Genomic DNA, 26,424 nt, shown 5'->3' on the forward strand with positions numbered 1-26,424 from the left:
TAATGCAACCCCATACCATCAGAGATGCAGGCTTCTGAACTGAGCGCTGATAACTTGGGTCGTCCTTCTCCTCTTTAGTCCGAATGACACGGCGTCCCTTATTTCCATAAAGAACTTCAAATTTTGATTCGTCTGACCACAGAACAGTTTTCCAACTTCAAATTTTGATTCGTCTGACCACAGAACAGTTTTCCACTTTGCCACAGTCCATTTTAAATGAGCCTTGGCCCAGAGAAGACGTCTGTGCTTCTGGATCATGTTTAGATACGGCTTCTTCTTTGAACTATAGAGTTTTAGCCGGCAACGGCGGATGGCACGGTGAATTGTGTTCACAGATAATGTTCTCTGGAAATATTCCTGAGCCCATTTTGTGATTTCCAATACAGAAGCATGCCTGTATGTGATGCAGTGCCGTCTAAGGGCCCAAAGATCACGGGCACCCAGTATGGTTTTCCGGCCTTGACCCTTACGCACAGAGATTCTTCCAGATCCTCTGAATCTTTTGATGATATTATGCACTGTAGATGATGATATGTTCAAACTCTTTGCAATTTTACACTGTCGAACTCCTTTCTGATATTGCTCCACTATTTGTTGGCGCAGAATTAGGGGGATTGGTGATCCTCTTCCCGTCTTTACTTCTGAGAGCCGGTGCCACTCCAAGATGGTCTTTTTATACCCAGTCATGTTAATGACCTATTGCCAATTGACCTAATGAGTTGCAATTTGGTCCTCCAGCTGTTCCTTTTTTGTACCTTTAACTTTTCCAGCCTCTTCTTGCCCCTGTCCCAATGTTTTTGAGATGTGTTACTGTCATAAAATTTCAAATGAGCCAATATTTGGCATGAAATTTCAAAATGTCTCACTTTCGACATTTGACATGTTGTCTATGTTCTATTGTGAACACAATATCAGTTTTTGAGATTTGTAAATTATTGCATTCCGTTTTTATTTACAATTTGTACTTTGTCCCAACTTTTTTGGAATCAGGGGTTGTAAAATAAAGACCTCCAGCTTGTTTTTTGCAATTTATTCCTTGAATGTCAACTCAAGAATGATTGAAAGATTGCCACCAAAAAGGCAAAAAACTAAGGTAAAAACTAAACTTTAATTTCAATTTTGGTGAGTAATTTTCATAAATTTAAAAGACAGGTTTTCCACCAACATCAAGCCCAGCAAACTAATGGCCTGCCCTGTAATGTAAAAGCTGGGTCGAGGAATGAAACCAGGCAGGGTTCTGGTAAAATTTTTTTAGCCGTCTTCTCTTAAAGAACTTAAAAGAATTTAGATTGAACTGAATAATATCAAATGCTTCTTGTAGCTTTAAAATAGTCCCAGCAGTAGGGCTGGGCACCGAAATTCGGTTCCTTCATGGCACCGACCGAAATGTTACGGTTCTTCTGGTTATCGAAGCATGCCTCGCCTTTCGGTTCCACGTTTCGGTTCCCAGAGGTTAATCACGTGTAAAGTGGATGGGCTCTGATCCGTGCTGGCGTGCTTAATGACCTGCCACCTGTGATTGGCTGAAACGTTCGCGTGCATGAAAAAGCATGTTTCCCATGTTGTAGGGGGCAGTACTTTGTTGCGTCGTCAATGCCTACAAAATGCCGAAGTCGAAAGCTTGGTTATATTTTAGCAAGAGCGATAACAATACTGTGCGGTGCAATATATGCAACAAGAGCATCACCTGCAAGTCGGGCAACACTTCAAATTTACTAAAGCATTTGACGGTGCATGGAATAAATCTGAGAGTGGAGAGTTGCACCGTCTTCTCCCACACACCAACATATGCACCTTCGCCACCCCCGACTTCTCTGCAGGACGTTTTACCACCAGACTCGGATTCATCTGAAAGTACCGAGCACAGCATCGTGTCTGATATTTCATCTGGTAAGTTGTTCCGTGAATTCCGTTGAACTGCTTTGTTTGTCACGGTAAGAGCTAGGTTGTTGTAAGTTTATGTATAGCTAACGGTACAGTAAGATATTAGCGCCTAACTTTGTTTAATGGCTCTGTAACTAGCCAAGTGAAAAGTTATCTAAATGCTAGCTTTTAAAATGTGCTCCATCATTGGGTAGGCTGCCTACGTGTGTGCACGCGTGCATGAGTGTTATTTAAAAATATATATATATATTCACCTCCCGCTAGTCTCAAAAACTTAACGTATAAAACCTTCACAGCCTCTGCCCAGGTCCCTGATGTGAGGAGGAAAAGGCAGGCAGCTACCGTAAATCCATTCACACTAGCAGAAAAGGCCAAAATTACCAAAGAAAAACAAGCTGAGTGCCATAGGGCAGTGACACATTTGTGGTGAAAGGTTTGCTGCCTTTTTCTACAATGGAGACTCCGTGGTTTAGGTAAGTTGGCTGTACAGGATATTGTTGAATAAGTCCTTCATTTATATTTATCTGTAATCCTTTATCTTTATCTAAATTAAGCCTAGATGTATTTTAAGTGATGTGTTTTTAAGCAATGAGAACACAACTATGTTATTTTTGATGTTTTGTCTAATGTTTGTCAATTAGGGAGATAAGAACCCTTAACCCCAGGTATCAGCCCCCCAGCAGAGACACGCTGGCAAACACATTTATACCTGCCTGGTATGCAGCTGAGAAGGAAAGGGTCAAGACAGAATTGAAAGACGTCAGGGATGTGGCTGTAACCGCGGATGAGTGGACCAGTGTGGCACAGGAGCACTACTTGACTGTCTCTGTCCACTATGTGAGAGAAGGGGAAATGAAGGAGAAAATCCTGCATACCAGGGCAGTGTATACTTCTCAGACAGGGCAGGTGATAGCTGAGGAGATAGGTGATATTCTTGAGGAGTTTGATGTGAAGGAAAAGGTTGTAGCCATCACTGTTGATAACGCAGCTAATATGGATGTTGCCGTTAAAAAGATGAGCATCAGAAAGATTAGCTGCTTTGCCCACACGCTGAATATAGCAAAAAGCTTTACACTGTACCTGCCATTGCAAGGTGGTCAGGAAGAATCCAGGCCACGGTGGTGTGGATGAAGCGAAGCAGCTTGGCTAAGCCTGTCCTTAAAGAGAAGCAGCGTCTTCTTGGTAAGAAGTCAGAATTGACTGAACTTAGTCCAAAAGTGAGAAAAGTGAATGAGATGGATATTGAACTGTTACTACTAATACTATAAATAGACAACCACATGTACTGTACATTGTCTTTCCATAGGTCTTCCAGAACATGCAGTCATTCTGGAGGAACCAGTGGAACAGCTGGTTCTTGATGGTGGAGCGATTTCTGGAACAGTTTCCTGCCCTTCAAGCAGCCTCCATGGATCCTCGGTTAAAAAAATAATCAATGGAGAAGGACAGGTATAGATAAGGGGGCATTGATCTAACATCATTATTTCCATCAATGTGAACCAACTGGAATGCTGGGCTGTCGTCAAAACTGTGTATATTTTTGCAGGCTGGAAAAGCTTAATGATGATGACTACAGAAAGGCGGAAGAGTTTGTCAGAGTTATGAAGATACTCTAAACTTCAACCCTCTGCATCTCCGCTGAAAGGAGTCCAACTTTGGGCCAGATTCTGCCCATCCTGGGTAAACTGCAGCACCACTTTACAGTTGCCGATGAAGACTCCTCATTTACACAGGCCATCAAGGAGAAGATCTGGGGTGACCTCTCTCAATGATACCAAGTAGTACAATCATACAGGATTGCGGTTTATTTAGAAACATGTATACCCAAATATGATATGACCAACTTACATGGCAATGACTAACATGACATACTATTCTCTGTTTCTGTCTTGCAGGATGAGAGCATCAGGCAGTTCTTGGAAGAGGGCACAGCCTTGGACTCGAGATTCAAGACTAAAGTGACAGACGAAGTGTGGTCCAGACTGGAGAAGGAGCTGATAAATAGGATCTCACAACAGGTGTTTGTAATTAGTAACATTTTATTCCTCTTCCATTTTAAGTTTTACATAGGCTAACTCCCATGATCCATTGAATGCAGAATAAAGGTGTAGTGACCCAGGCCCAGCAGATGGAGCAGGAGCTTGAAGGGACAGCTGGTGACCGTGGCAAAGACTCATCTGATGAAGACTCTACAGTAGCAACAAAGGTAAAATAAAAACATGCAATGTTATTGTTTTCCCTCTTATTTCATTATGAGAACAAAGTTAATTTGGCATCAACCCTGACGCCTTCTTGTTGTTGTCGTTTTCAGAGGAAACCAGGGCTCTCTGCCCTTGGGGAGCTGTTTGCTGATGAGGACATGGCAGTGGAAACCAGGCAGGAGACACCAAAGACCATCACAGAGAAGGCCCAGGAGGAGATCCAGCGATACAGAGAACTGCCATCCACACTGACCTCTGTTAACCCAGCAACCTGGTGGTGGACTGTGAGAGACACTTTGCCATTGTTGTCCGACTTGGCAGGCAGGTACCTCTGTGTGCAGGCATCGTCCACTCCTGCTGAGCGCACATTTTCGACTGCTGGGGACACCATCAACCAGGAAAGGGCTTGCCTGTCCCCTGAGAAGGCTGATATGTTAATTTTCTTGAAGAAAAACTGTTGATTACATTGGCGTGTGTGTGTGTGTCTATGGTGTGAATATGATAGTGTGTGTTGGTGTTCTTTTTGCACTGGAAATAACTTGAATAAATATACTCCAATATGTGCAACAGAATGTGTAATGAAATTTTCATTTTTTCCAGGATTAATATTATAAATTAGGAATCGAAAAAGGTACCGTTCAGGAACCGGTATCGAAATGAAGGTATCGGTATCGAAAAATTTTGATCAATACCCAGCCCTACCCAGCAGGTGACTCTGAAGAAAAATACTATGTGTTTGAACACCGCCCACTGTAAACACTTTGCATACACCCCAATGACCGACTCCACCGACCACGATTCCCTCATCGGCACAGTGGAGCACTACAAATTGCTACCTGGTCTGTGGGAAACACTGGTCTATGTCTATTTCTTATCTAGAGTGTTTATACTGTTTATATTGTTTATTTCAGTTATTCTATTTTTATTTATTGCATTGCCTGTTTGCACCGCGGGTCAGAGAGGACTGAAATTTCATCTGTGCTGTATGTCGAGCATGTATAGCATATTTGACAATAAAGTTGACTTGACGACAGCAATTTAATTGATCACTGTCAGTTTGTTGATGTAAATGGCGATTTTTCTATGCATACTAAGGTAAAGTTTGGTGTTCCACAAGGTTCCATCTTAGGCCCACTGCTTTTTTTCTTTTCACATGTTACCTCTGGGTAATGTTATCCACAAGCATGATATTAGCTTCCACTGTTATGCTGATGACACACAGTTGTATGCTTCTGCAAAGTCAGATGAGAGAAAAAAAGCTTAAAACTGATGAATGTGTAAAAGACATTATACACTGGATGCTTATTAACTTCCTTTTACTTAACTCTGACAAGACAGAAGTACCTGTACTAGGACCACATGCAGCTAGAAGTAGGTTTTCTAATTACATAGTAACTCTGGATGGCCTTTCTGTTTTTTCATGTGCAACAGTAAAACCTTGGGGTGATCTTTGACTCCAGTCTTTCATTTGAAACTCATTTTGATAACATGACAAAGATGGCTTTATTTCATCTCAGAAATATTCCTAAGAAACAATGTCTTAACATGATGCAGAAAAACTAGTTCATGGATTTGTTTCCTCCAGGTTGGATTATTGTAACGCCTTACTGTCTGGATGTTCCAATAAGTGCATAAACAAGTTCCAGTTAGTTCAAAATGCAGCAACAAGAGTCCTTACAAGAACTAGGAGATATAACCATATCACCCCTATCTTATCCACATTGCACTGGCTCCCAATCAAATTTCATATTGATTATAAAATACTACGATTGACCTTTAAAGCACTGAACGGTCTCATGCCACAGTACCTGAGCGAACTTCTGGTCCTTTATGACTCACCACGCCTACTTAGATCAAAAAGCGTTTGCAGTCTGTTGGCACCTCATATAGTGAAGGCTCCATCAAGGGGCAGAGCCTTTTCTTACTAAGCCCCACAGTTATAGCACAGCCTTCCAAGTAATATTTAGGACTCAGAGAGACAGTCTTAATGTTTACGTCTTGACTGAAAACATATCTGTTTAGTCAAGCCTTTTGTTTGTTTGTATACATGTATGGATGCTGTCTCCCCCCATCACCACCACTCTCGCACATTCATTCGGGTTTGTTGACAGTGTAGTGGCTGCTGCTTTATGTCCCAGGGCTCCCTCATGTCTGTGTTACTTTCTGGCTCTCCCTTTTAGCTTTGCAGTTATAGTTGGTCTTGCCGGACTTCCTGCTTGTACTCGGAACACAATATACACAGTTTTCTTAACAATTAGGTGACAATGGACAAACCTAACAATCTGTGTTTCTCTCTCTCTGTCAAGTTACATGTCACTCCTGAAATACCAGTGATGCGGACCTCTCCTGCTCTTTGGACCTGCCTGGTCCATCCTGATGCCTTATGTCTAGCTGGAGTTCTCATCACTTTGCACCTGCAAGGATGGCCCATATGTACAGCGCCTGATCCATCCTGATGCCCTACTTCTAGCTGAGGTTCTCGTTACTTCTCTCCTGTGGAAGATGGCCCCATATGGACAATCTAAATATATAATTTAGGACTGCAGTTATCATGATCCGTTTTGCACTCAAGTCTCCATCAATGAACAGCTGATAACATCAACAAAATAAACTTCATGTTAAAACTAATGAGTTTCCTGGTTATACAATTGCATTTTTTTGACCATATTGGACACACTTATAGAAGGGAGTTATTTATAATCATGCAATCGGTCATCATCCAAATAAAGATGGGTTCCCTTTCGAGGTCATCTCAAGGAGTTTTTCTCTTTCCACTGTCACCTCAGATTTGCTCATCAAGGATACATTTATTAAGTAATATATTTAAAATCTGTATTTTTCTGTCAAACTTGTTTGCAACAATGCCTACTGTTAAAAGCATTCTACAAATAAAGTCAATTTATTGGACAAAAAACTGCACCGAAAACACAACCTCCTTGATAAAGGTAATAACAATGCTTTCCAATCTTTCTTTCTCCACATGAACTCAGCTAAATCATGATCAGTTATGACACGATCATGATGACCCTCAGTGAACAATCTACACTTCTTAGAGGTGTAACTTTTTTTGTGAACAGAAGACAGCATGGCGGATGAAGAATAGCAGCGAGCAGACCAACAGCCTGATAGAAGTATCAAGGCAGTGGAGATACAAATCACTTCTGATCACAACTTTAAGAATAAAACCAGAGCAAAAACAGGACGCAGAGCTTTGTGAGTTGGGCCTTTAGCCCTGAGTTAAATTAACAGGTTTCATTGCTGCCAGCGCTAACTGTTAGACACAGTTCTCTCTCTCCAGGGATCAGAGGCTTAGAGCTCAACACCAAACGATTCTTCCAGTAGCGAGATCTCCAGGTTTAGGAAAACATGCCTAAAATAGTCCGCTATGATTTCATCCATTTTCATTTTCAATGGGTAAAGCTTTCAGCCTAACATCCTGCAGAGGGGATGACGCTGCCTGATTGGCTTATATATAAATTAAAAAAATGAGGGAAAAAAAGTCTGTAAGAAATCAAGCTGAGAAATAAAAGCTGTAATTGAGAGGAAACCGCAATTTAGCAATAATAATAATAATGTGATGGAAATTAACTTTAAGTGAAGATTATTTAAGTACTTTCAATATACAACTAAGCAGGTTAGCCAAACTACAGCTCTCTCCTGAGTGGATAAGTAGTGCACTACCGAGAGCGCACACGGCATTATTTCAGACTGAACGGAGTTCACTAAAACAGTGAAGTGGGGATGTATTGGAATTCGACCTCACACCTTCAGTTTAACTTACCTCAGGGTTTTAAATCCTCAGAGACAGACACAATAACGTGCTTTTATTTTTATAAATCGAGGGGCTAAAGCTGTTCAGGCGAGCAGCGGTTTTTTCTTCTCCAGTGTTTTCTGTCGGTTGGAGAAGCAGCTACTGGACGCGTTACCGCCACCACCTGGACTGGAGTTTCAGGGTGGAGGACGCCTATCCCAACCCCACCCCTTACACACTTCTACTAACAACAATTAAAATGTCGTTTTAAAAAGTGTAATATTCCATGCCTGGACCCATTTGGCTGTCTGTGCTGGGGGTTTTTTTTCTGCTAGAAGCTAAAATTCTCTGTGGCTGGTTTGCTTCCAGTGGTGCAAAGCACAAAGTGGGCAGAATAATAAAGACTCCTCTAAAGCACAGAAAGCCAGCATCTATTTGAACTGCTGCTCATGTAGCATAACACTTCCCTACATATGAGCTCACAGACACTTGTTGCTTGACACCCCTCTCTTCCTGACTTTTGACAATATCAGTATTTGAACTCACAAGTTCCAGATGATAAGGTGAATGTTTTTCTATTGCACTAATGCCCAAGCAGCTTTCTATCAAAAGCTTGATGTCTACAAACGGTGTCTGTCCAAGGTGATATTTAAACAAATATTAGGGATGCTGTATGTATATGTATAAAAGTATACCCTGAAGGTATACTTTTAGGGCAGCATGTTGGTGTGGTGGTTAATGCTGTTACTGCACAGTAAAGGCCAATTTATGCTGACAACCCAGTCCTCACAGACGGCGTCGCAGATAGCATCTGCGTAGCCCCCCCATCTTCGCAGACGCTCTGCGCGCACCTCCCAAAAATTGTGACCACCGCAGAAGCCTCGCAGACAGCGTCGCAGACAAGAGGGCTCTGATTGGTACACTCTACATCCGCTGTACACGCACTTCCACTTCCCTACTTTCCCGGTTTGTTTTGTTTTCACGACCGGCATTTTTAAAAACACGAGCGAAGATGGAGCAGGACGAAGAGTGGTTGATTGAGGAAGTACGTACATCTTTACGACTCCAGTTCTAGTCATTATAAAAAAAAAGTTCTAGTCATTATAAGTAACCGGAGGATAAACACTCCACTAACCACACCCACCAACTACTCCTAGCGACGTCGCGCCCCCTTGCATTGTGCCGGTGAATAACATCGTGCATGCCTATTACTCCCCGCTCAACAATAAATTACAACTGTCTGCAAAAAGCTACCTGCAAAAGCCTTGTCGCAAGAGCATGCAGAGGCCTTAAGAAGGTTCTGGGTTCAAGCCTGGTGGGAGGGGCCGTTTTGTGTAAAGTTTGCATGTTCTGTCTGTGTGGGTCTTCTCTGGGTGCTCTGGTTTCCTCTAAAGACATGTAATTAGGTTAACTGGCTACTCTAAATTGCCCAGACTGTAGGCGTGCATGAGTGCACAGAAAGGAACTGACCACCCAACTGCTACAATTCTGGCCACATCAACCAAACATGGCTTGGCTCAAGCTTAGATCAGGTTCAGTAGTTGACTTCAGAAAACTCAAAATAAATTAAAAGTTGTGGACCAGATTATTGGTTGGTGTTCCCCTCCCCCGTTAAAGATGTATGTTGTACCATCATTGTACCACAGAAGAAATCCTTGAAAGGCCGATATTGCTATCACATTCATGTCCATAATGAGTGCACAACCCCTGGCAAAAATTATGGAATCACCAGACTTAGACAATGTTCACCCAGCTTTTTTTATTTTCAAGCAAATATGACACAAAACAAATTTTTAGCAGCTGAACTTTCTGGCTTCATGAAACATAACTCAAAATCATAAAATTTAATTATTTTAATTAATGCCATTTTCCCAGATAAAGTAGATGGGGAAATTATGGAATTGCTCAATGTCGACATTCAAGCCATGTTTCACCAGGTGAGGGTTGCTGAGGAAGACCAAGATTTTTTTTCGCTTTCTCTGGTGGCCTAATGGAAACATCAGTAAGGACCATGGGCTATGACCAACAACCCTTTGAGAGAGGGAACATTTTTATTACAGATAACATCTCCACTCAGTTCTGGATGTTTTTGGTCACGATATCACTCCTGCAGCCCCTTAGAAATGGGACAGTGTAAAGTTGTTTGAAACTCCAGCAGAAATCAAACCTGGGCATGGATGTGAACTTTGCCATGGAGAAATCAGCTGAGTGAAGCAAGAGATATTGTGTCTTGTTATGGATGAGAAGATTCTAGGTTTGGCTTGTGGCCGGCGCGGCTCTCTTTTATCCCATGCAATATTCTGGATTATATACTTGCTAACAACAACAAATTTCAACTCGCTAGCCACACAACTAAATAAAATAAAAATTGACAGCTACATTTCTGGAAAACTCCAGGGTTCTCACCAATGGCCGAAGCACTTCAAAGGTGGCCTTTACACTTCAAGGCTGTACCATATGGTCTAGTGGTCAGGATTCCTGGTTTTCACACAGTTGGCCTGGGATTGACTCCTGGTATGGGAATGCATCTTTGCTGTGTCATGCTATTTGCAAGTCACATGACCTTGAGTGAACTCCTCATTCCATAGGCTCTTGCTTTCATGAGTCCTTTTGGTGCCAGGTGTTGTGATGGGACAAGAAGTCTGATGACAGAGCAGAATATTCCAGGATTGACTCCTGGATTACTGAACTTAGCTCTCTCTTACCCCATCTAAGGTCCTGGGCCGGTTGTATGTTAACTCCAACAAAGCACAAAGACTGAACTCTGAATCTGACCACAGCAGCCACTGTTCAGCGTCAAAGCTATTCTTAACACCATGGGCTCAAACCTGTACATGAGGAAAGGGTACGCATCTGGGTTTTCACTACGCCAGGCCAAATGTGTGCCAGTGCATCCAGCTGTTCTTCCAACATCTGATTTCCTGGCAAAGTTTTAAAAAAAAAACATTATCAGGCTATGTTAGTTCAGAGTGCCTCAGGGTCATTTTCTCACACACCAATCTGCATATTCCAAAAGGAACATAATGTCTTGTAAATGTTCAAAATGAGCAAAATGTTCAGCAAATCACTTAGCAAATGAAATACAGGATGTGTATGACCATTTCCTTAACAGAATCTGAACATGGTCATTAATGGAACTCCTGAATTGTTGGTGTTGCATTTATTTCAATTCATTGCCCAAAGCACTATATCAATACAATTAAACAAAAGTGAATTGTTGAAAGTTGAATTGAAGCTTGTTGACTGCAAACTGAGAAGTAGTCTCTCTGCCTTTTATTTCTGTCTGTATTTGTGAGTGCAATTACCAAAGTGGAATTGAACCAAATATGCAATGGGTTGTGGCATATTTTTCTTCATTAAAAATGAAGTGTAGAACAGATATGTCTGGGGTCATCTTTATATATGACATTAATATATAGTATTATTTGCGTGATCTTTCCCATCAAAATCAAATCAGGTTGCAAGATCTTAAAAGAATTTAGGTGCAAATTTGCATTTAATAAGTACAAACTTTCTTGTTGTGAGCAGAGAAAATGCAATCATGACGAAATATTTCATGATTCCATGAGCCGATGACCATTTGCAGGTGGATCTTTGACTTTCTGACAGGCAGACCCTAGGTGGTGATAATCGATAGCCACACTTCTTCCTCACTGATCCTGAGCACAGGTGCACCACAGGGCTGTGTGCTCAGTCCCCTCATGTACTCCTTGTTCGCCCACGATTGTACTGAAAAAAACAGTGCCAACATCATCATCAAGTTTGCTGATGACACAACCATCTTGGGCCTCCTTATGGACAACGATGAGATGGCATGCAGAGAGGAAGTGAAGGCGTTAGCCAGCTGGTCTCAGGACAACAACCTCTCTCTCAACATCAGTAAAACTAATGAGATGATAGTGGACTACAGGAGACAGCAAGGGAGGGCACACTAGCCCATCTACATCAATGAAGCTGAGGTTTAAAGGGTCAGCAGCTTCAAGTTCATTGGTGTGAACATCACAGAGGACCTCTCTTGGACAACACACAGACAGTGTGGTCAGGAAAGCTCGCCATCGGCTCGACAAAAATAACCCTAGATTCCTATTTAAAATTGTTGCAAAATTAACCAGGAATAAGACCACAATAGACACATGCAAACCTGCAGTATTTAGTAGCAAGGACTTCATGAATTTTTTCAATGACAAAACTGAAAATATCTCATCTCATCTCATTATCTCTAGCCGCTTTATCCTTCTACAGGGTCGCAGGCAAGCTGGAGCCTATCCCAGCTGACTACGGGCGAAAGGCGGGGTACACCCTGGACAAGTCGCCAGGTCATCACAGGGCTGACACATAGACACAGACAACCATTCACACTCACATTCACACCTACGGTCAATTTAGAGTCACCAGTTAACCTAACCTGCATGTCTTTGGACTGTGGGGGAAACCGGAGCACCCGGAGGAAACCCACGTGGACACGGGGAGAACATGCAAACTCCACACAGAAAGGCCCTCGCCGGCCCCGGGGCTCGAACCCAGGACCTTCTTGCTGTGAGGCAACAGCGCTAACCACTACACCACCGTGCCGCCAAAACTGAAAATATCTAACAAAAAATTCAAACTACTCATTTAAGGTCAGACAACTTAAGTGACAATTTACGTAACCCTGTAGATAACAAGTGTAGTATGTTGAGCAGGTGGGTGGAGCACAGAAGCACGGCAGGCCAGAACTGAGTTTTCAAAAACTCTTTTATTTAGCTTTTCAGCTTTTACTGACACTCTCCCAGTCACACATGCGCACATGCACTCAAGCGTTCTGGTTGGGGAGAGAGCTCCCTTCCTCTGCTCTCTCTCTCCTCATATAGGGCACGGTCACTGGGGAAGACACACAAACACAGGTTAACAGACATCAGGTGCAGTGATTCTGCCACTGACTTTCCCTGACTCCGCCCTCTTTATCCTGTAGAACAGGATAAAGCAGCTAGAGATAATGAGATGAGATGAGATGAGATGAGATGAGATGAGATGAGATGAGACATTCATTTGGAAAGGAGATATTCAAAACAGGGTTCATGGTGACTGAGTTTATTATTATTAACTCATTATCTCTAGCCGCTTTATCCTGTTCTACAGGGTCGCAGGCAAGCTGGAGCCTATCACATTAAAAACACATTAAACTAACACATTAAAAAGGCAAGAAACTCGTCCACTCATTAACTTTAGACGAGGCACACCTGTTAATTGAAAAGCATTCCAGGTGACGACCTCATGAAGCCGGTGAAGATAATGCCAATAGTGTACAAAGTGTCATCAAGATAAACAGTGACTACTTTGAAGAATCTAAAATATGAAACACTTTTTTTTACACTTTGTTTACCACATAATTCCATACATGTTCCATGTGTTATGTCATAGTTGTGATGTTGTCAGTATTGTTCTACAATGTGGAAAATAGTCAAAATACAGAAAACCCTGTGAATGAGTAGGGGTACACAAACTTTTGACTGGTACTGTAATTACAGCATAGATTATACAGAGTACATTATTAATGCAGATACTCAGGGGTGTTCTTTAAGGGGGAACATTTAATCTGACCTGCAGTTCTTCTGCCAGTTTGAGTAGACTCTCCAGGATCACATCACTCTCCCTGAGATCTGCAGATTCGCCTGCTTGCCAGTTTGGATTCTGACCAGTGTAATGGTCATGGCCAAAGAAGGAATACTGGACAATAAGGGGTAAAATTGTGTTACAACGCACATCAAGGTTTCACTTTTTTTGACATCCCAACATTCCCTTCACAACACATCTCATTATTTCTAGCCGCTTTATCCTGTTCTACAGGGTCTCAGGCAAGCTGGAGCCTATCCCAACTGACTACAGGCGAAAGGCAGGGTACGCCCTGGACAAGTCATCAGGTCATTACAGGGCTGACACATAGACAACCATTCACACCTACGGTCAATTTAGAGTCGCCAGTTAACCTAACCTGCATGTCTTTGGACTGTGGGGGAAACCGGAGCACCCGGAGGAAACCCACGCGGACACGGGGAGAACATGCAAACTCCGCACAGAAAGGCCCTCGCCAGCCACGGGGCTCGAACCCGGACTTTCTTGCTGTGAGGCAACAGTGCTAACCACTACACCACCATGCCGCCCATGACACAACATGTATCATCAAATCTTAATATGGATGCACAGGCACAAATAATGACTGGCAATTTCTTCTGATTCATACACAATCTGAAAAAAAGTTTCTCAGCACTCACAGGGTAATATCCACAGTAAACATTGGTGGCAGCTGGGTGTTGGGAGAAGTTCATGTTTGAATCCAAGGAGCTTGGGCTACAGTAGTGATACCCTGTAAAAAAAAAAGTTAATAAATGACTTCCCATTTGGTAACACATTAACACCATCTCACTAAAGCGTTATTCTGGAAAAAAAAAAATTACAATACGGCTCCTAGGGCCACTCTTATTTATTTCCTGCCTACTGTACCAAATGGTGCTGACATATCTCATCTCATTATCTCTAGCCGCTTTATCCTGTTCTGCAGGGTCACAGGCAAGCTGGAGCCTATCCCAGCTGACTACGGGCGAAAGGCGGGGTACACCCTGGACAAGTTGCCAGGTCATCACAGGGCTGACACATAGACACAGACAACCATTCACACTCACACCTATGGTCAATTTAGAGTCACCAGTTAACCTAACCTGCATGTCTTTGAACTGTGGGGGAAACCGGAGCACCCGGAGGAAACCCACGCAGACATGGGGAGAACATGCAAACTCCACACAGAAAGGCCCTCGCCGGCCACGGGGCTCGAACCCGGACCTTCTTGCTGTGAGGTGACAGCGCTAACCACTACACCACCGTGCCACCCCTGCTGACATATCAAGCTTTAAAATAGTTGTGTCAGAAACAACTGAAAGAAATCACATACAATGTAAAGCCTGACCGATAGACTGGTTGGCCAAATTAAGGCTCCGTTAAATTATTGGTATCAACAGAAATCATGTGCATGAAGCACCTCTAATATCATTAAAAATAAATATTCAGTATGAAAAAACATATATGAGTTCAAACAAAAGCCAAAAACATACTGCCAAGCACCAGATGGCATTAATCACTCGTATTTTGTTAAAAAAAAGCAGTTTTGCAAGACATCGTAGTACTTGCTGCTTATATGAAACACCAACACTGATGCTGAGAAACAATACACTGGGCTACATCCCAAATTGCATGCATGCAAGTGTACATCAAAATAGTACACCATAACACAGTATTTGCTTCAGAAGCATGCGATTGGGATGTATAGTAGATTTACAAGAATTAAACTATCATACTATTCATTACCTGGTGCGTAAAATCTGTAATGTGAGTGATGAGGTATGAATGTCCCAGAAGGCATTGAGCTTGGTTAGCCCTCATGGATGTGCCTGCAGCTGGATTGGCGTGAACACTGCGAGTTCATCGGGAAGTGGTGGAACCCAGAGCCTGGATCACCATGGCCCATTACAGATGCTTGGGAGGGTTCAGATGTTCTGTCACAATCTGTCACATTCTGTGAGCCATCACCATGATGGTTGTGAGGAGTTTCCTCAACCAAGACTGAATCTAAAACACAGAGACAGGGCAGATATTAATGAATAAAAAGTACTAAAAATTCAGATGATTGCTAGAGACCAAAAACTTAGCTAGCTGGCACTGTACAAGCAAGATGACCTCCCTTTTCTTATTCTCTGTCTGTTGTCTCTACAAATTCCTGTAGATGACTCACCTTTTTCAAGGCTATGCTCCGATTAGTGAAATAGTAGTTTTAGGGGTATCCAAACTTTTTATTGATAGCCCTTTATCGGTGTACCATATGAAAATCTCCACACCCAAACTATCATAAATATCATTAAAAAATACCATAAATAACCCAAAAATATGTTTTCAACTAGAATACTTGCGTGTGGAAGGTGATCCCTCTTGATTTGCAATATTTGTTGGCATAATGGGTGGAGTTAATCGTGAAGCATTCATGCCCCTTTTAAGGAATTTAGTCCACTCTCTTATCTGTTATCTTATGTCTCATGCACACTCGAGGATTTTCACATCTTAACCAAGTTTAAAAATGTGGGCCACAGACAGACAGATTTAATCAATTTTTTTTGTATTTTAATCATAAGAATGCACACACCAGATGATTCATTCAAGGTGCAAGATCACACATTTGGCAATTATACCAAAACAATGTAGATGAATAAAGACATATTTTAAACTACCAACCATTTTTCATTGCAGCAGAGTTTTCCTTGGGTGAATTCACCGTCTGATAACAAACACTTTGTTGACTTGTTGGTCACCTTTATCCCAGCAGCAATCTTGGCCTTGTTGCCAGGCGTGAGTCGCTTTAGTTTGACCAGAAGCTCTGGGTTAGCCCGTCTGAAGCACTCGTTGTGAACGTGATGCTGCTGGGCCGAGGTGAAAGCTTTGCCGAGTTGCTGCTTCTCTGAGCTGTCATGATCTGGGTGCACTTTTCTGAAACCATACAGGTTTAGCTGGTGAAAGAAACTGATGATGGAAGTGGTTTTGAAGTACTCTCTCGTCTGCTCATTAGGAGAACCTAGCACTTCTTCTTCAAAGGGTTCCTGATAGATGAGTATTTGTTCCCCACTGGAGTCCCAGCAGATTGAGCAAATTTGAGTATTGTTCACCAAATGCCATAACTTGCTGGGGAAATGGTTGGGGTTGATCGGGAGGGTGAAGCATGTTTCTTTGACTTCCATACCAGCTGAAGAATTTGCAAGCACCTGGTGAAAACGGACAGGAGCTCAAGGTTAGTGAACTGGAGTTATTGATTTATATAGACATTTGTAAACTAACTTGATTATAACAGTCGCTCTTTAGTGTTGACTAGTTAGCAAGGCACCTAGCTAACTCATTCATCTTCATTAACAGCTGAAAAATGATTAGCAAGTGAAAATCATTATCAGTAAGAAGCTAGCTTTACTGTTGGAAAAGCTGTCGGGGGGGCACTTCACACTCTCAGAAAATAAAGTACAGTAGTAGTCCTATTATATGTATGGTCATTGGGACAGTAACCTCCAAGGTGCTTATTTGTCCCTTTTTTATACTTCCTGGGAACGTGGACCTTTCTGATCCTAAAAAGTACCCATATGCCGCTTTTCCACTACCAACGCGGCTGAGTTGGGCTGAGCCGTGCCGTGCTGAGTTGGGCTGAGTCGAGCTGAGTGGGGCTGTTGGAGTTGCATTTCGACTACAACCGCGCTGAACCGTGCTGGCTGGAAGTGGGTGGACACATTGGGTGGAGTTAGCGAAAGTGGGTGGACGTCACGTGATGTCGTTAGGAAGTGCAAACAGTGACATCAGTGACCTTTTAAGCGGTAGTCTCACGACCCAGATAGTAAACAATAAACATGGAGGACATGGAGTCGTTAGTGTTGCTGGTCTTGGTTCTGTGGCTTGTTGTCACTGACAACGCCAACAGATACTGGCAAGAGCGTATAGATGAGGCGAGGCGCATAAGGCTTCAGAAATTCTCGTAATAAGTAATTCTTCTTCTTCCGGGTTTACGGTGTTTACAGATCCCAGCGTGCTCGCGGGGCTGTGCGTGGGCATGTGAGGACACTCCTCCTCACCAATCAGTGCACAGGGGAGTGTCTCCTCATGCCCCTAGCCCCACTCGGCTCGGTTTGGCTCGCTTCAGCCCCACTCCAAAACCATGCGAGTTTTGGGTGCTGAGTAGGGCTGAAGCGAGCTGAGTCATGCTGCTCTGAGGTAGTCGAAACGCGAGCCATGTCGGGCTGAAGTGAGCTGAAGTGAGCTGAAAAAGGGTAGTGGAAAAGGGCCAATAGTTACCTTGGGACCCAATCATGAGCCCTAAGGGTACATTAGTGTAGATTGTACCTTGGGGAACAGAAATGAACTCCTACTGTAACACTATTTCTGACAGTGGAGACTTGACCAGCCTCCTTTTTGTTGTTGTTTGTTTTTGTTTGAAAGTAATCAAACAAAAACAGACCCAAAGTCAGTTTGAATTACACAATCATGTGTGGCTTATTGTCTGATATCTGGAAACATACACCTGTTATTTTGGTTCTTTTTGGAGGTTCTCTGTTCTCCCCTCTTCTCAGAACCGTTAAAACTATGCGGGAACCAGAGCCGGCCCATGGCATAGGCAATATAGGCAAATGCTAAGGGCGCTGCGTCCATCCAGGGGCGCAGAAACGGGGGGAGAAAAATTATGACTTCCACTATTCTGAAAACGAGTCAGCATTATAATGTCTTAGCCTAATTTAATTGTACAGCAAAACATGTAGTCAGGGTGCGATTTGTCAAAAAAAGCGGGGTGGGGTGTGGTGGTGGTTGTTAATCATGAAACAATAAGCGCTCAACAGTGGTTCGCCCTGTCTATAGTGTGTCTTCGGGCGCGCAAGTGCGCATCTGCGGCTATTCTCTGTTTTGGCCATGTAATAGCCTAAGTGCAAAGTGTGCCCGGGGCGCCAAGGGCGACCAAAACCCCACCAAAAAGGAGGGATGGAGTTATTGAATGGAGATGTTACCAAGTGCATCAGTGGTGTACAGTGTTTTCAACCACTGTGCTGCCGAACTCTAGTACCGCGGAACACTAGTGTGCCGTGAGAGATCACCAAGTGTACCGTGGAAAATTATAGAATGACTGTATATTGTAAATATTGGCAACAGCGTTTTAGTTTCAGTCAACATTTTCTATTGGTGATGTGCCTTGAGATTTTTTCATTGAAAAAAGTGCGCCCTGGCTCAAAAAGGTTGAAAAACAAGTGTAGCCTACGCAGTAGTGGTTGGTGATTTCCTTATGCCTACTAAAAATGCACAATGATAGGTTATAAGGGGGGCGGGGGGAGCGGTGTTCATCGGGGAATGAGAATGGCTATCCACTGCAAAAAGTAGCCCAGACTACAAGTGCTTAAATGAAGAAATCCAAACTCTCGGGTGCGCAAGGGTGCAAATGAAGGCTACAGGAAGAAACAAATAGAGCGAAGTCGTAAGTCTGATCTAATCTCTCATATCAACCATTATAGTGGCAAATTAATATTTTAGACGCCTGAATCAATGTCTGCCTAGCTAACTAGATGCAAACAGCAATAGACTTCAATAACAAAGTACCCATAATAGCACTTTTGTTTGAAAATACAGCCCATTGATGTCCTAACAGGGTGCTTAAGTTTGCACAATTTAGAAATGTAGAATTTTTTATTCATTTAATTTGTTAATTCTTCAGAGATGACAACTTTTAATAGCAAAAAAGAAACTAAAAATAATTTCTTGTTTATTGTCCATGCACTATACTTTGAACAGGGTGCGGAAGAGTTTTTGCCCATTATATGGAGATATGTATTGAATTTGTGAGGTCATTTTACTTTGTGACACTTTATGTTAATAATGATAACAATAATAACAATGATGAAAAAGATAAAAATGACTTCTTGTTTATTGTCCATGCACCGTACATTGTTTAATAGTAATAGAATAGAGTGATTAAAGTGTTATTTAGATGTTATAAGAGGGTTTTTTTTCTTGGGGGGGGGGGCGCCAAAACTCAATCTCGCCTAGGGCAGCCAAAGACCTAGAGCCGGCCCTGGCGGGAACCGTTACTCACTCACAGGCCTTGCGTGTTTAAATTCAAAAGGAGACAAGAGTGCGGATTTTCTTCTCCAACATGCGCTGTGGAAAAACATGAATATTCAATGAGCGCACGTGTGGACTTGTCCAATCAGAGTAACAAGCATGTGTAACTTCATTCGGCCCACTGATCTCTCTGTAAAATATCTGACGGTTTTCTACATTGTAGAACAATACTGAAGAGATGGAAACTATCAAATAACATCTGGAACATATATGGAATTATGTGGTAAACATAGAAAGTGTAAAAAACAAACCCAAAATGTTTCATATTTTAGATAGATTCTTCAAAGTAGTCATCGTTTACCTTGACGCTTTGCACACTATTGGCATTATCTGAACCAGCTTCATGAGGTCGTCACCTGGAATGCTTTTCAATTAACAGGCAAATAATAAAAATACAGTAAACAGCCCTGTTCCACAACTGTAGTCATCCATATGATGTCAAGAACCGCTCAGCTAAGTAAAGAGAAATGACATCCATCATTATTTTTGCCCCTTTTCCACCAAAGCAGTTCCAGGGCTTGTTCGGGGCCAGTGCTTAGTTTGGAACCGGGTTTTCTGTTTCCACTGACAAAGAACTGGCTCTGGGGCCAGAAAAACTGGTTCCAGGCTAGCACCAACTCTCTGCTGGGCCAGAGGAAAGAACCGCTCACGTCAGCGGGGGGGCGGAGTTGTTAAGACCAACAACAATAACAAGACCACGAAAGATCGCCATTTTTAAGCGACGAGAAGCAGCAGCTGTACAAACGCGAAGTCATTCATTATTATTGTTGTTGTTGTTGCCGCTGCTGCTTCTTCTGTGTTGTTTTTTCTTTGATATTTGCGCCAAGGTTTATGTAAATGTAGCACCGTAACTGACGTATACAGCGACATAATGACGTGGCTCCGCTTAGCACTGCGAGCTATGGAAAAGCAAACTGGTTCTCAGCTGGCTCACAAGTAATATTAATAAGAATAAACCTTCAGAATGAATACAAAGTTCCAATGTTCGACAAAAACACAAAGTGTCACTCTAATGTTCTGAATTGTACTCCATGACAGCTTTTTTTAGCAGTCTGCACCAATACCTCACTAGGCTGCATGTCACAGCAAGTGTCTGTGTTGATCTTGCCGGAGTGCCCATTCAGAATCTTTTCAGTCGCTAAGTTGCTCAGGTGGAAATATGTGTTTCAAACAAAATACTTCCCGATTGGTGGGATGGTGTGCGCATGATCAAAAGTGGAATGAAGTCTCGCTACCACAAGATAACGCGCGATTTCATAAGACTCTTTACTGGCTGTTTGTGCTTTCTGTGGTGTACAGTACATTTGTAAATGTTATGCATTCTTTTATCATCGTGGGAATTGATTATAGCTCTAAATAAATATTGAAGTTTTTTTAAAGAATCCGTATAACTTTATTTGTATGCCCGTATACTACGTTTATTGAATCAAATCCGTATAAAATACGAACATTCCGTATAGGTTGACATGTATGCTGACATGAAGTGTGTTTTAATGAATAAAAATAAAGAAAAACTACTGAATGAGGTGTCCAAACTTTTGACTGGTACTGTATATGAATACAGAATAACAGTTACAAATCATGAAGTCTTTGAGGTAAATGATTGTGTTTAGAGTGCATGTGTAAGTTTGATGTCTTTTTGTCATGAGTTAAAGGGCAGAGGAGTGAAACATGATAGGGTTACACTTTCTCTCTCTGCTTCGCCAGACTATACATGGTTTTCACTGACGTCACGGCATTCCGGGGAACGCCCTCCAGCCGCCATCTTGTGGGGCAAACAAAACAGACCATCGCCATTACCGGCTACGTTATCTCGGACGAATTTATAAAGTTACATAGTCAGTTTTCTAAAATAACAATCAATGTCGGCAAAATCAAGCAAACAGAAGTATATAGATACATTAGACGACATCTCACGACAACGGTATGCAGCCAAACTGGCCTTGATTGGGGGAACTGACCCCTACGAAGTGGACAAAGATGCATTTTCAAGTGACTATGCAGGGCTGCCAAAGCCTGAAACTGCCAAAGCCTGTTCCAAAGCCTGAAACTGACTTCATCAAACTTTAAAGGCTGTCTGATATATACAACTTTATATATTCTAGCATTAAATAGACTGTTGAATGTTATGCAAACAGCGCGCCTTTTGGCGGATGCCGCCTTTTTCATGGCTGAATCGCGCAGATTCGATTTTTTTTTTTAGGGGGGGCGTTGGAGTGTCTGATTATAATTTCAAAGTAAATTCTGTATTAAAATTACTAAATAAGCAAATCCGTTACAGTCCATGAAACAGGAAGTATAAGGATGAGAAAAAAACAGTTTAAATCGGAAAGCTGCGCACATTTGCGCAGTCCTGCACACCGCTCGGGCTGCGCAAATGTGCGCAGCTTTCCGATTTAAACTGTTTTTTTTCTCATCCTTATACTTCCTGTTTCATGGACTGTTACGGATTTGCTTATTTAGTAATTTTAATACAGAATTGACTTTGAAATTATAATCAGACACTCCAGCACCCCCCCTAAAAAAAAAATCGGATCTGCGCGATTCAGCTGTGAAAAAGGCGGCATCCGCCAAAAGGCGCGCTGTTTGCATCCCAAAAAATCAAATCATACAGAATCGACCTAAAATGTTTTTCAAAAATGACCCTTGCGTGTGTGAAGTGACAAATAGAAATGTGACAAACGAGCGATATTAAGTGTACATTACAATGTAAATGTACACTCAGCAGTTCCAGTTAGGCATTCTCCAGAGATTGTTTACATGATGTTTTGGTTACCAAAAACAAACTTAAACACAATTGATTGTTTATTTAAACAACTTACCACTTATAAAATGATCGGAGCAGACTTTGCTGTGTTTGGAAGGCTGATAATCCTTGCGGTTGATTCTCACAAGCCATAGATTTCTCCTTTGTATGCTGAGTTGTTTGCTCGCCTTCGTGCTCCTGTACAGTGGGAATTCCATAAAAGCGCCGCTTGACGTCATCATCTGACCTATTACGACAGCCGTGAATACAACAGGTGTGCACCATTGCTAGCTTTAAATAGTAATAATGTAACTATAAATGTAAATAATATATAAATAAATGTAACTTGCGCGTTACAATGTGTGCTCAGTGACCTGTACGGTAAGCTTGCCCCACAAGATGGCCACCACTAGGGAATCCCCGACTCTGTGATGTCATGTGAAAACTATCTATAGACCAGTTCGAGCACGATGGCTGTGAATTCTGAGAGTCTTACTGCAAATGAAGGGGAACTGGGAGATGGTTTATGATGCACAAGCTCCTCTTTTGATGGGTATGCAGCATTCCTTTGGATCCCCCCCAAATACAGCCTTTTTATTTATTAACTAATTAAGAAACTAAGCAACTAACTAATTAATTTACTAAGAAACTAAATTATTTATTTATTTTTGAATAAATAAGGCTGCTTTCTGTGTGTTTTCCTTATAGTGTCATTGCAATGATGAGTCCTGAAGACAGCTGGGTGGCCAAGTGGCAAAGAATAGGTGTAATTTATACACTTCACCACAATTCAGTAATTTATATAGATAGAATGCTGTTCAAACTTTTTTTCTGTAACATTTAATTTTGTGGGCGGCGTAGTGGTTAGCGCTGTCGCCTCACAGCAAGAAGGTCCAGGTTTGAGCCCTGTGGCTGGCGAGGGCCCTTCTGTGTGGAGTTTGCATGTTGTCTGCGTGGGTTTCCTCCGGGTGCTCTGGTTTCGTCCAAATACATGCAGGTTAGGCTAACTGGTGACTCAAAATTGACCGTAGATGTGAATGGCTGTCTGTGTCTATGTGTCTTTTTGGCTCAGTTTCAACTTCTGATACACACTGTTATGTTTGCCATAATTGACACTGGCATTGTCTGCTGCATATGCAGACATGTTCTTCACTTCTAAGCCAGATGTCTCAAGTTTTGCCAGCAGCTGGTTTGTTATGGCCTCTGACGTTTCATTGCTGTCACTATAGAAATCCAACAGGACATGTTGGATGCCTTCATCAAAGTGAAAATACCTTACCACAATGGGAAAACACTTGGTCGTTCCTTTATTTGAGGCATCGGTTGCAGGGCCACGTTAACCCTTGCCGAGGCCCTGGGCAGACACCCCCCTGAGGCCCCACCCCCGCCTGTTGTCAACTGCGCTCAGCAAATTCACCCCCTCAGACGTGCCTGTTTAACTAGACACAGAAACTTAAATAATGACAGTGGCACAATTAGAAATACTATTGAACGTTAAAACTTTATATCCATCAACACCGATTTAATCGAGAAAAAGCAATGGTGAAATTGGCAATTGCATGGTGAAAAAATCCATCAGACATCACGGTTAACAAGTCTGGTTAACTAAGCCTCAAGAAGCCTTTGAATGAGTGAGTCAATGAACAACATGTCAAGAACATAACCTAGGCCTACAACAGTTTCTTTAGTTTTCAGAACAAGAACATTCATTTGGTATATAACCGTTCATTTTCATTTTGGAATCCAGGTGACTTTTAACTTGTGAAAACAAAGAGCGATAACAAAGAAAGAAAAATACCTTGCTTCTCAGAAATAAATCTCAAAATGTTAGGCTATGTGAAACATTTCATCCTTTCACACACGTAATGTCCCAAACAGCAGTGGCACACAGCTTTGCGCATTCAGTTTGACAGCCATGGGTCAACTTACAAGGGCACTTTCCTACTTTTCTGGAAAGCGAAGTCATTAATTAAATCATTGAACTCAAGCTGGCGTAGCGTGTGAAGACAAGGTGGACAGTGATCATATTGACAATGACGGGTGATGTATGCGACGGGACAAAGTGGGCTTCCTTACGGGTGGCGAAATGCATCAAACATGTTATCAATATGATCAAAACTTCTGAAAATATCGTTTCATATTTTCCAATCTCGCTACCTCCGAGGACCCCTAGTGGCCGAGGCCCTGGGCAGCTGCCCATGAAGCCCATTAGGATAACGCATCCTTGGTCGGTTGCCACGGAGATGGGTAGGTTGTTTTCTTTTATGTAGTCGGTATGTAACCATACAGAATAGGGCCCGAGGACGTTCTCGCACAATGCCTTGGCTTTTGATCAGCCACAGGTCATCCCTTTAGCTGTGGGCGAGTCACTGAAAATCTCCCGGTCCACTTTCACGCCGCAGTCTACACTTCTGTATGACTGGTGATGCTTTACAGCATGGTAAACCTTACACAGTTCAGCAGCAGTTATTTTATGATCCAAGGGCGACGAAGCTTCACGACAAAAAATGTCCTCATTGAGGAGGCACCTGCTGCACGTCTATTGCTTTTATGTTTCTGCGTATTCGCAGGCCGTTCAATGGCTGCTTTCCCCTTACTGCTTATGTCAACATCACATTGACAAAGTTTGCAGAAGCCATGGAATGAGTCTTGACTGCTTTTTGACATAAACTCATGCTCTTTCGTCCATTCTGAATTGAACGTGGCGGCACGGTGGTGTAGTGGTTAGTGCTGTCGCCTCACAGCAAGAAGGTCCGGGTTCGAGCCCCGTGGCCGGCAAGGGCCTTTCTGTGTGGAGTTTGCATGTTCTCCCCGTGTCCGCGTGGGTTTCCTCCGGGTGCTCCGGTTTCCCCCACAGTCCAAAGACATGCAGGTTAGGTTAACTGGTGACTCTAAATTGACTGTAGGTGTGAATGTGAGTGTGAATGGTTGTCTGTGTCTATGTGTCAGCCCTGTGATGACCTGGCGACTTGTCCAGGGTGTACCCCGCCTTTCTCCCGTAGTCAGCTGGGATAGGCTCCAGCTTGCCTGCGACCCTGTAGAACAGGATAAAGCGGCTACAGATAATGAGATGAGATGAATTGAACATTTTGGCATGATGCTAACTTTCTGTCAATGAAGCCGGCATACATATGACGTAGCAGCACATGGAGCTTTGTTTACGTTTTTAACCAATTATATAGCAGATATTTATCTGACACCACTCTTAGCCAATCATTTGTTAGACCAGATACGTTACGTTGTATTGCGTCCCAGCAAAGATTTTAGAACTCCGTTCTTCAAGCCGAGTGCCTCAAAAAGGAGGACAAACACGTGTCCGGCTTGATGCTGCGCCGGATGCCGGACAGGGCATTCAAAAGCCGGACTGTCCGGCCACCCTGTTCCTTACATATCTTTATAGAGCTCCTCTTCACTGTTATTGTTTTTTTTTTCCAGTTCAGTCTCTGATCGTTTTTTGAACTCATGAATGGCTCTTTTAAAACTATAATTAATTTTACTGACATGTCACCCGAGCGATCTGTCCCGTCCCGTCCCGCGGCAGTGCCTGAGGGAATGAGTGGTGAAGACGCTAATCTGAAGACGAATTTTCATCATCGTCACCCGGACGAGGGAAAGTTTATCATTTGAAGGAAGCGTCTGTGGGAACATGGGAGTATTTTCGGTATAAAACTTTTTTTTCCCTGAGGAAAACATAATGGACACTTATTCAGAAAAAAAAAAACCGTTGCAGTTTTGAGAGAAGCTCTGCCTCGCACGCCGTGTTTCTGTTTCCCAGCTGAAGCGCAGGCGCACCCTCTGACGGATTAGCCAACAAGCTAGCTCCAGTTTTTCCCACACAAAACTCGCCTTTCTCAGAGAAATACAGCTTTGTTTTAGAAATAAACCTGTTCTGGAGAGTGGGTAACCACTCTCCTTCAGAATCGTCCTGAAGTGTTGTTATTTATTTATTTTTACTAAACAACACTTAAATTGCCAGTTTTTTTGTGTACAGGCAATTTCTTTAGTATCTGGTACAGACTACTATATGTGTGGATTTATTTCAGGATTGCCGAAAATTTAACCGGCGAAGTTTCCTCAAGATATACTAGTGCATCTCAAAAAATTAGAATATTGTGAAAAAGTTCAATATTTTCCATCAGTTATTTAAGAAAGTGAACATGTTATATATTATACACTCATTAAAA

At 42.4% G+C, this 26,424-nt stretch overlaps 2 protein-coding genes across 4 annotated transcripts in view; one reads left to right on the forward strand and one right to left on the reverse strand.

Annotated features, from left to right (window-relative positions):
* LOC132901312 (zinc finger protein 271-like) overlaps positions 1–7,973 on the reverse strand; it is a 93,958-nt gene extending 85,985 nt beyond the window's left edge. For all 3 annotated transcript variants that reach the window (XM_060943626.1, XM_060943622.1, XM_060943621.1), the window contains exon 1: positions 7,867–7,973. The gene's annotated coding sequence lies outside the window, so the exon portion shown is untranslated. The remainder of the gene's footprint in view (positions 1–7,866) is intronic.
* LOC132901310 (zinc finger protein 850-like) overlaps positions 1–26,424 on the forward strand; it is an 808,362-nt gene that overhangs the window by 392,412 nt on the left and 389,526 nt on the right. The window lies entirely within an intron of this gene.

Source organism: Neoarius graeffei, chromosome 17 (genome assembly GCF_027579695.1).
Source record: "Neoarius graeffei isolate fNeoGra1 chromosome 17, fNeoGra1.pri, whole genome shotgun sequence".
Classification (NCBI taxonomy): Eukaryota; Metazoa; Chordata; class Actinopteri; order Siluriformes; family Ariidae; genus Neoarius; species Neoarius graeffei.